Below are 10,681 nucleotides of genomic sequence, written 5' to 3' on the forward strand. Positions count from 1 at the left end.
AGGGTATTCGTGCGTGGATGGCAGCTCAGGATCAGCCTCATGAAAATCTTATATTCCCTGAGGAGGTTCTACCACGTGGAAACGCTCTTTAATGGAACTTTCGTTTTAGCTGGTCGTGACCAAGAAACCACCGGCTTTGCTTGGTGGGCTGGGAATGCCAGACTTATCAATTTGTCCGGTAAACTGCTTGGAGCTCATGTAGCCCATGCCGGATTAATCGTATTCTGGGCCGGAGCAATGAACCTATTTGAAGTGGCCCATTTCGTACCAGAAAAGCCCATGTATGAACAAGGGTTGATTTTACTTCCACACTTAGCTACTCTAGGTTGGGGAGTAGGGCCAGGGGGGGAAGTTCTAGATACTTTTCCGTACTTTGTATCTGGCGTACTTCACCTAATTTCCTCCGCAGTCTTAGGCTTCGGTGGCATTTATCACGCGCTTCTGGGACCCGAGACTCTTGAGGAATCTTTTCCATTCTTTGGTTATGTCTGGAAAGATAGAAATAAAATGACTACAATTTTGGGTATTCACTTAATTTTGTTAGGTCTAGGTGCTTTTCTTCTAGTACTCAAGGCTCTTTATTTGGCGGTGTATATGATACCTGGGCCCCTGGGGGGGGAGATGTAAGAAAAATTACCAATTTGACCCTTAGCCCCAGTGTTATATTTGGTTATTTACTAAAATCTCCTTTTGGTGGAGAAGGGTGGATTGTTAGTGTAGATGATTTAGAAGATATAATTGGTGGGCATGTATGGTTGGGTTTTATTTGTGTATTTGGCGGAATTTGGCATATTTTAACCAAACCCTTCGCATGGGCTCGCCGTGCATTTGTATGGTCTGGAGAAGCTTACTTGTCTTATAGTTTAGCTGCTTTATCTGTCTTTGGTTTTATCGCTTGTTGTTTTGTATGGTTCAATAATACAGCTTATCCGAGTGAGTTTTATGGACCCACCGGGCCAGAAGCTTCTCAAGCTCAAGCATTTACTTTTCTAGTTAGAGACCAGCGTCTTGGAGCTAATGTGGGATCCGCTCAAGGACCCACAGGTTTAGGTAAATATCTAATGCGTTCCCCAACTGGGGAGGTTATCTTTGGAGGGGAAACTATGCGTTTTTGGGACCTTCGTGCTCCATGGTTAGAACCTCTAAGGGGCCCCAACGGTTTGGACTTGAGTAGGTTGAAAAAAGACATACAACCTTGGCAAGAACGACGCTCAGCAGAATATATGACCCACGCTCCTTTAGGCTCTTTAAATTCCGTGGGTGGCGTAGCTACCGAGATCAATGCAGTTAATTATGTCTCTCCTAGAAGTTGGTTATCAACTTCTCATTTTGTTCTAGGATTCTTCTTTTTTGTGGGCCATTTATGGCATGCAGGAAGAGCCCGAGCTGCTGCAGCAGGTTTTGAAAAGGGAATCGATCGTGATTTGGAACCTGTTCTTTACATGAACCCTCTTAACTAAGATTTTCTTATTTATACCTGTTCTACTTTTTTTTCTGTTCTGGCTCGGTTATTCCATCTAGCCGAGCCATTCATTCCTTTTTATGAAAGAAAGATAAGGGACAGAAAAAAAAAATGAAAGAAACAAACGTATTCAATAAGCAAAAGGAGAGAGAGGGATTCGAACCCTCGATAGTTCCTAGAACTATACCGGTTTTCAAGACCGGAGCTATCAACCACTCAGCCATCTCTCCACAGCCTAATCCTTATTTTACTCCTACAAATAGAACATAGCCATATAAAAAATAAAAAGATTTATTAGCCTCTAGAAAGATATCAGATACAAGTTCCTTTTCGATATATCTCTGTATACTGTATACACGGATACAGGATCCGCTATACCCGCTTGTGAAATAAAGAGTAAATAATCTCTTCTCACCCCCATATCCAAATAAAAAAGCGGTTTAAGTAATAAATTTGAATTAAAGAGAAGAATCAATGGATTCATGATTAAACCCCTCCTACTTCTTGTATTTTTTTACAATTTTGGTTTAAGTGAGGGATCAAATATGTAGTCAACTTTATTTGATGGTAGCTTGGAGGATTAGAAATATGACTATTGCTTTCCAATTAGCTGTTTTTGCATTAATTGCGACTTCCTCAGTCTTAGTAATTAGTGTACCCCTTGTATTTGCTTCTCCTGATGGTTGGTCAAATAATAAAAATGTTGTATTTTCCGGTACATCGTTATGGATTGGACTAGTCTTTCTCGTAGCTATTCTGAATTCTCTCATTTCTTAAATTAAATTTGGTTAATATTTATTAACCCATAAAAAAGAAATAATAAAGGCCATTTCTTCTAAAAAATTAGAATAGTGAGACGTATTAAAACGCAATTTGCGTTCCGAATTGCTAGCTCTTCTCTTTCAGTATTATGAAATTCCATTCCCATTAGAATATTCATTCACAGATAATAAAAAAAGGAAAACTCTAATATAATAGAAAATGAAATGAAACGGTCGACCCAGACATAGAAGGTCGACCCAGGCGGATATACGCTATAAAATATATACCGTAGCGAGCGTAGTTCAATGGTAAAATATCTCCTTGCCAAGGAGAAGATACGGGTTCGATTCCCGCCGCTCGCCCGCTTAATTTATCAAAGTACTATGATAAAAAGTTTAGTCTAGTTAACTGTTTAACTACTTATATTAAATTAAGTATTAATTAGGTGTTAGTCTAGTGCCGTATCCCTTACTATCTTACCCTTCCTTTGCATCCCACTCAAAAAAAGAGGGCGCTCCGGAGGCAGAAATAGAACTCGCCAACAGAGCTCCAAAAATTGGGTATTAACTGAGACAAACAACGGGCAAACTTTTTTTAAAGGGAAGAGAGAGGTAGACTGTCCCTTTCGTTTCATTTTTATTTTCTGCAGGGTAGGGAGAAGCCTTGCGCCTTCTTTTTTTGAAGGCAAGTGACTTCGCAAACTGCTCAATTTTGCCCTCTAGGGCCGGGAACTAATGAATAAAAAAGGGTTGGATACGCCCCTCTACCATATCTAGAGAAATAGAATAGTCCTTTTATACAGACTGCTAAGTGCGGAGACGGGAATCGAACCCGTGACCTCAAGGTTATGAGCCTCGTGAGCTACCAAACTGCTCTACTCCGCTCTGGAGTACCAGAAACTGGTGGACAAAAAAGGCTTGAATACAAGCCTCTAACATGTCTAGACAAAGAGAATACTCCTTTTATACAGAATGGAGCGGGTAGCGGGAATCGAACCCGCATCGTTAGCTTGGAAGGCTAGGGGTTATAGTCGACGTTGGTTGATTATTTTTAACGTCTCTAATTCAAAACCGAACATGAAATTTTGATTTCATTCGGCTCCTTTATGGATATTCTCACCACTTAACATCTATGTCAGCTTTTCTATTTGAATGGAACCAAAGCTCTCCGCTTTCTAGATGATCCTTATAGAGTAGGAGATAGAAATTCTATCTAAATCCATCTAATCTACTTACTTCGTTCCCTAATTTCATTCAAGAGATCCTGAGGAAAAGAATTGGGTTTCCACCGAGCTTAAACAATATGCGGATGGTTCTAGTAAACCAAAACTATCGTTTTTTAGCTATTTGGCTTCCTTATTCCTTATTTTAAGAAGATTTAGTTACGATTGGAAATCAACTTTTTTGTATCTTCATCCATAGATCCTTTACTCATATTTTCAAAATTGGAATACTTAATCCAATGCAAAATTATGCTTCGCGACTCTGTACTCATAATCCTATTTTTATTTTGGATGCAATTTAAATTAGTCTTTGGATACAAATCGCCAGAATGTATATTCTTCCTCAATATGCTATTGAGAGGAAAAGGATTTAATCCTTTATAAGAACTAAAGTTTTCATCGGAATATAAAAATAAAAAACTTAAGGATGCCTTAAGTATATCATTTCAAATTCAGTTATTATATAGAACGAATCACACTTTTACCACTAAACTATACCCGCTACATTGTAGATTATGGTATAAATGGTACCCTTTGTCAAGGATAGCCATTTGACAAGAAGGCTAATTCCCCCTTATTGAATCAGATGGAGAAGGTTCATGACACTGAGCCGTTGGTACTTCTACTTCGATCGCTCGCCTTTACTTTAGGATTTAGATAGCCCCTCTGGTCTGTAAAAAAAATCTTTCTTACCATGCTAATAGCGCCTGAACCAAATGTATTTATTTTGATTAGGATCCTATTCTACGGTTACGACTACAATAATAATTATTTACTTTGCAAGGACGTAAGTGTGTCAGACTGCTAAATTGTTTTATTATTCCTACAATATAAACTAGGGGATATAGGGGGTAACACTGTCCCTATAAATTCCTTTTTCCTTTTCTTTTTTGTCCAGAATTGAACAAAAAAGAAATTATGGAAGATGTTTTCTTCCCCCATTAAGTCCGAGCCATAGAGTAAGAGTGAGATGAGTTTTCCAAATTCATCATAGACTTTCCCTATGGCTTGATAGAAGTAAGCAGCAAAGAGTCGTAACTTAAAGAAAAAAACGGACAGGGCCGACAGATTTACCTGATGTAAAGAAGATCCTAAAAGTCTCTGATTAGTCGACTCTCTCCATTTAACACTTTCCTCTCTCTCCTTTTTTCCACTGACTCAATTCTAGTTTATTAGATTCTTGTTTAAAAGAATGAAAAAAGTTCAATAGAACTAAGAACACATAAAAAATAGCATAGAGGATCAAGGCCATTACCAAAGTTCCTCCCAAGGATCCTATATCCTATTGGGTATCTGTTCCCCGCCTTTTCCCGCTAGGATCGGAAATCTTATATTTTCCATATCCATATACCGTTGAATCCTTGGGGTTCCAGAATCCGCCTATTTTACTAGTCTTCGGAAACGGAAAACCCTGAACCAAGAAGAGTTGGATATGTTATGTAGGGTATGTTTTTTTTTTATTAATTTTATTTTGAGCTCTCAAGATATCGATATATACATATACAATCTCTACATAATGTCTCTCTCTCTATCTCTATATATTATATATATAATATGTACATTATGCAGTAGACCCATAATGGGAAATCCAAGTGGCTAATTTTTGAATTAAATAAAAAGCCCTTTTAACTCAGTGGTAGAGTAATGCCATGGTAAGGCATAAGTCATCGGTTCAAATCCGATAAAGGGCTTTTTAAATTAGTGGTAGAGTAATCTCGTGCTAAGACGTAAGTCGTTGGTTCGAATCTGATAGAGTACTTTTCTACTAAATTGATTCACTTTTGTTCTTTGTTTTTGAAACTTTCTCTATATTTTTAGAGAATTTTATGACTTAGTGCGGGATGGATGCATTTTTGGTCTGAACACTAAATGAAGCACGGAGAATTAATCTATAACGATCAACTAAAAAAAATCCTAGATGAAAACATAACAGAAAAGTTGGAAAAACTCTTTGCTTTGGATCTATTTATACTTTTCGAGTATATTGACAATTCCAAAAAACTGCTCATACTATGATTATAGTATAATCACGAGCGGTTGTATATGGCCCTATCGTCTAGTGATGCCCCTATCGTCTAGTGGTTCAGGACATCTCTCTTTCAAGGAGGCAGCGGGGATTCGACTTCCCCTGGGGGTAGGGAGTATTATGAAAGGAGGTTAATCATAGATTAGCAAAAACCCTAGAATAAATTCTTCCTGGGTCGATGCCCGAGTGGTTAATGGGGACGGACTGTAAATTCGTTGACAATGTCTACGCTGGTTCAAATCCAGCTCGGCCCAAACCAAAAATCTAGGGCTTCGTGAGTATGAACTAAATCCTTTTGTTTTTCTTCCATAAAATAAAATGTCTGATCTATAGAAATAAAAGATAAAGAAAAAAGGGAAATTTTTTTTTTCTAATCCATATCTCTCTCATTCCTTTCTTACAAACAAAAGAGTTTTTCTTATTGAAGGCTGGATTATTATCCATTTTTAGTGATAAAAAATCACGACATACTAGTTATGTCACTCTCACTATACCCACGTATAATATAATATGTGGGTATGTAGTATATGATTCGTCTATTTCTTAGAGTACGAAAGACGAATCGAATCTTCTTATGGTTCTATTTAAGAATGGGTATGCCATACACCCCGCGGGGATTGTAGTTCAATTGGTCAGAGCACCGCCCTGTCAAGGCGGAAGCTGCGGGTTCGAGCCCCGTCAGTCCGAACTAGGGTTCAATGAATGGAGAAATTGATATTTCCTTTTTCCATGAAAAAAAGGGGCAGGGAGCAAGATCAAATACCCACAGGGCACCCTTACTTCACTTTTTTATTTTGCATCCCTCATTAAAGAGGGAGGGAAGGCATATAGGAATTTTTTTTCACTACTCCCGATCGATAAAGATAAAGAAAGACACACATACGATATGTGGATTAGTAGAATTTAGGATATTATATTACTCTATCTTTCTTTATGATGATACCATCCTCATCTTAATTTCCTATTCCACTCTTATGGAATAGAGTACCGGTATTTTACCGGAATCCATACATAAATCGTATTCCCTTTTTATTTCAGACCTCTTTTCCCCATCTCACTTCTACTGCTTATTTGGATGTCTATGTGACCCATAGAAAGTTGGTCATATAATACATACATAATTGTATGTATAACTATAAGAAAAAGGAAGGGAAATTGTATAAGATTAAGAAAGTAGAAGATTAAGAAAGCTCGTGGGTTAGAGATATAGAAAAGAAAAAGTAGAAAAGGATTAAAAAAGAGGGAATTCCTAATCCAATCAAAAAACCCATTTTGGTCTTAGTGTGGATAGAGGATCTTCTATGTTATACTATATAACTCTCATCCGTGAAATATAACTCTCATCCATGAATTGATTTGATAGATCCGATATTCATAATATTGAATTGATTCAGTATTATCAGAATGCAAGCCCTACCCTTGAATTTACAAGATACCCCTTTTTCCTCTCCATGGGATTACATCCCGAGTTATTGTGAAAATAAAAAATAAAGAGGTTATGGAAGTCAATATTCTCGCATTTATTGCTACTGCACTGTTCATTCTAGTTCCTACTTCTTTTTACTTATTATTTATGTAAAAACAGTCAGCCAAAATAATTAATTGGAATTCCAATTAATCATTGAAGAAATTAAAAAGGGATTAAATAAAAAAAATCCAAGTCTTAAATGAAAGGATCTGGTTGGAATCTTAAAGTGTGGTAGAAAGAACTACATATAGTTTTTTCTACGACACTTTAGATTCTTTCTATTATATTATCTTTGAATCTACATAGAATAGATTAGTAGATTGAAATAGTTAAGTAGTCTAATTCAATTTCTTTTTTCATTGCATCCACTTAATTTCAATCAGGTCAAAATAAAAAAATCTAAGACAATTCTTGACCAAAGAATCCATGGAAGGAAAGAAAAATAATATTAAGAATAGACTATAGTAAAAAGTAAAAGGAAATGGAAAATGTGTGATATGCCGTGAATAGTTCCGTGGAAGAAAGTCGAATTTTCTTATGTATAGAACTTTTTTTAACCATTCGTCATTTCTAGTAGAAATTATGAATTGGTATAATGGCTCTTTCTTACATTACAACTTACAATACAAGAGTTTCTTACAGGAGTGAAACAAAACTAAAGAAAAAGATTAAAGAATAACGTTTGACAAAATGATTAATGCAAAATGATCCATTAATGAAAAGAATTGATACAACAATTTGATTACTTAATCAATTAGTAGTATCCCTAGAGTCCACTCCTTCCCCATACTACTAGTGAAAGAGAAAATGTAAAGACTACCATTAAAGCAGCCCAAGCGAGACTTACTATATCCATCTAAATTATGTCTCCTATTTCTATGAAGGGATTATTCTATTCTACTATTGATCAATAATCATAGTGGAATCAAGGGTACAGAGTCAAAAAGGGATTCCGCCCTAAGGCCATGGATCAATCAGTTCAAGGAATTTACTCCTAACAAATTCTTATAGGAATTCTGGTAGAATTAGAGAGCATTAAAAATACGATACTATAGCCCTTTTTTCCTTAAAAAAGAAAGAGTACGGGAATGATGTCCTGAATAGAAGAAGCGGGAATAGGAAGATTTTTTATTCCTTTTGTTACTCTTTTTTTTTTTTTAAGCAAAGGACGCCCGAATATACCATAAAATTAACGATAGATAAATATTTATTGGATACCTACCTTACCTAATGTTTATTTTTGACCTAAACCCTGCAGCCTTGCTTTGTATCATTCTATGAAAGAATGAAGAGGAAGAGATTTTATCCATAACACAACTCCTAAATTGATTTTTGATCGACCTATTTAATCTGATTCTCGTTAGAATTAAAATTAAGTAGTCCTTACTTTAGTGTATGTAGGTAACATAAGATGTACGATAAAAAAATGTATAATAATTAGTAAGTCTTGATATTCTTTCGTGGAGTCCCTTCTTGAATCTTAGATTGAAAAAAAAAAAGAATGCCCCTTAGGGACCTTTCTTTGGATACCAAGATTTCTGACATCTTATCCTCGTATTTTAAAATTATCAAATCGAATCTCAATTAAGAACCAATTCAAATTCATATAATAAAAGAATAAGGAAACACTACCTCACCCCTATTGATAACCATTTTGGCCACTACCGTCAAAACAAACCCTAACCCTAGTTTGAGGATAGAACTATGGTATGGTTTCTCTAAACCCAGTATCGGCAGGCCCAGTTACTCTCTTGCCCGAACTTATGCGAAGTAAAAATTGATCGAATTCGATCAGCACTATAAAAAAAACCTAAGTATTTTATTGATCAGGCGGCACCCAGATTTGAACTGGGGATAAAGGATTTGCAGTCCCCTGCCTTACCGCTTGGCCATGCCGCCAAAAAATCCGATCAAAAATCTAGAAAACAGCAAGTATTCATCCACGTTTTCTTACGAAAAGCCCCTTTTATTTTGAATATAATTCTACTTACTTTTTTCCAATCTTTTTCAAAAAATCTATTCCTGCTTTTTTTGATCCAGTTTCTATTATTCTCCTCGATAGATTCTATCTTAAAACATACATTGTTAACACAATAAAACTTCCCATTTCTTTCTATTGAGATGAAAAAGAAGAAAAAGTGGATTTCTATTCACAGGCTGCAAAATTCAGAATAAATTGGAACCGTTAACTAGAATTCTCTTTTTTTTATTGCAGTAGTGAACTACTCTTAAATCGGTATTATCTCCCCCCCCTTCAATGGCATAATAAAATAGTATGACTTTATGCTTAATCCGTGTATAGGTAAACTTTAGGTCCGAACAGCATTATTATCCAAAGATCCCCTTTATGTACATATCTCTATGGAGAATCATGCTTTAATTTTTAAAAGTATTAAATTAAATATCTTGAATAAAAAAAGGAAATTTGCTCTGATATAGAGTATAACCTTACTATCTTGGCCTACCCAAGTGAAATTACGATAAAAGAAAAGCATGGATATGGGGAGAGGTGGATAACTAGATTGGCATGTACTTAAAAAAGGGACTTACTTGATTTTAGAATTCCACAATGAAATACTGAATTTTCTAGTAATTATACTACTCCGATCCGAAATAAAAAAGAACCCTCAAATTATTTTGAGAAATTAAAGTAAGCACGCTATTCTAAATCGAAGTAAAGTCAAACTTTCTAGTATATTATATTACGGCTTTATTACATTCATAGAAAGGAGATAAAATGAGAAATCTTTGCCATCCAATCTGATTAGAATATCATAACATAAAGTATAAGTGGCAGAATTTTTTTTTTTAGGAATGTTTTATCAATTCATTTTCATTTCATTTGTACCCCTGGCAAACTCGAACTTTCGTCCAAATGGTCTCTATTCATATGTATGAAATACATATATGAAATACGTATGTGGAGTTCCCTAGAATTTCATGTGATTCAGTAAACAGAATATAGATTCCATGATTGCTAGATCGATCCAGAGGGATTGATGAAGAGTGAGCTGATAATGGAATTTTTCTTTGATAAACAGGAAACTTAAGATTAAGATGCTCCGGAATGGAAACGAGGGAATGTCCACAATACCCGGATTTAGTCAGATCCAATTCGAGGGATTTTGTAGGTTCATTAATCAAGCCTTAGCAGAAGAACTTGACAAGTTTCCAACAATTAAAGATCCAGATCACGAAATTGCATTTCAATTATTTGCGAAAGGATATCAATTGCTAGAACCCTCGATAAAAGAAAGAGATGCTGTGTATGAATCACTCACCTATTCTTCCGAATTATATGTATCTGCGAGATTAATTTTTGGTTTCGATGTGCAAAAGCAAACCATTTCTATCGGAAACATTCCTATAATGAATTCCTTAGGAACCTTTATTATAAATGGAATATACCGAATTGTGATCAATCAAATATTGCTAAGTCCTGGTATTTACTACCGCTCGGAATTAGATCATAAGGGAATTTCTATCTACACTGGCACTATAATATCAGATTGGGGGGGGAGATCGGAATTAGCAATTGATAAAAAAGAAAGGATATGGGCTCGCGTGAGTAGAAAACAAAAGATATCTATTCTAGTTCTATCATCAGCTATGGGTTCGAATCTAAGAGAAATTCTAGATAATGTTTCCTACCCTGAAATTTTCTTGTCTTTCCCGAATGCTAAGGAGAAGAAGAGGATTGAGTCAAAAGAAAAAGCTATTTTGGAGTTTTATCAACAATTT

The 10,681-nt window shown here is 35.7% G+C and overlaps 5 non-coding genes across 5 annotated transcripts; 3 read left to right on the top strand and 2 right to left on the bottom strand.

Moving 5' to 3' along the window:
• Positions 1–1,604: 1,604 nt before the first annotated feature.
• Positions 1,605–1,692, bottom strand: TRNAS-UGA (transfer RNA serine (anticodon UGA)). Its single transcript has one exon. It is a non-coding gene; the product is annotated as a tRNA-Ser (tRNA).
• An 823-nt stretch (positions 1,693–2,515) lies between these two features.
• On the top strand, positions 2,516–2,586 carry TRNAG-GCC (transfer RNA glycine (anticodon GCC)). The gene has a single exon. It is a non-coding gene; the product is annotated as a tRNA-Gly (tRNA).
• Positions 2,587–5,065: 2,479 nt separating this feature from the next.
• Positions 5,066–5,137, top strand: TRNAT-GGU (transfer RNA threonine (anticodon GGU)). Its single transcript has one exon. It is a non-coding gene; the product is annotated as a tRNA-Thr (tRNA).
• A 507-nt stretch (positions 5,138–5,644) lies between these two features.
• TRNAY-GUA (transfer RNA tyrosine (anticodon GUA)) lies at positions 5,645–5,726 on the top strand. The gene has a single exon. It is a non-coding gene; the product is annotated as a tRNA-Tyr (tRNA).
• Positions 5,727–8,768: 3,042 nt separating this feature from the next.
• On the bottom strand, positions 8,769–8,839 carry TRNAC-GCA (transfer RNA cysteine (anticodon GCA)). Its single transcript has one exon. It is a non-coding gene; the product is annotated as a tRNA-Cys (tRNA).
• Positions 8,840–10,681: the final 1,842 nt, after the last annotated feature.

The sequence above is a fragment of the Aegilops tauschii genome, unplaced genomic scaffold (assembly GCF_002575655.3).
Source record: "Aegilops tauschii subsp. strangulata cultivar AL8/78 unplaced genomic scaffold, Aet v6.0 ptg000448l_obj, whole genome shotgun sequence".
NCBI classification, from domain to species: domain Eukaryota; kingdom Viridiplantae; phylum Streptophyta; class Magnoliopsida; order Poales; family Poaceae; genus Aegilops; species Aegilops tauschii.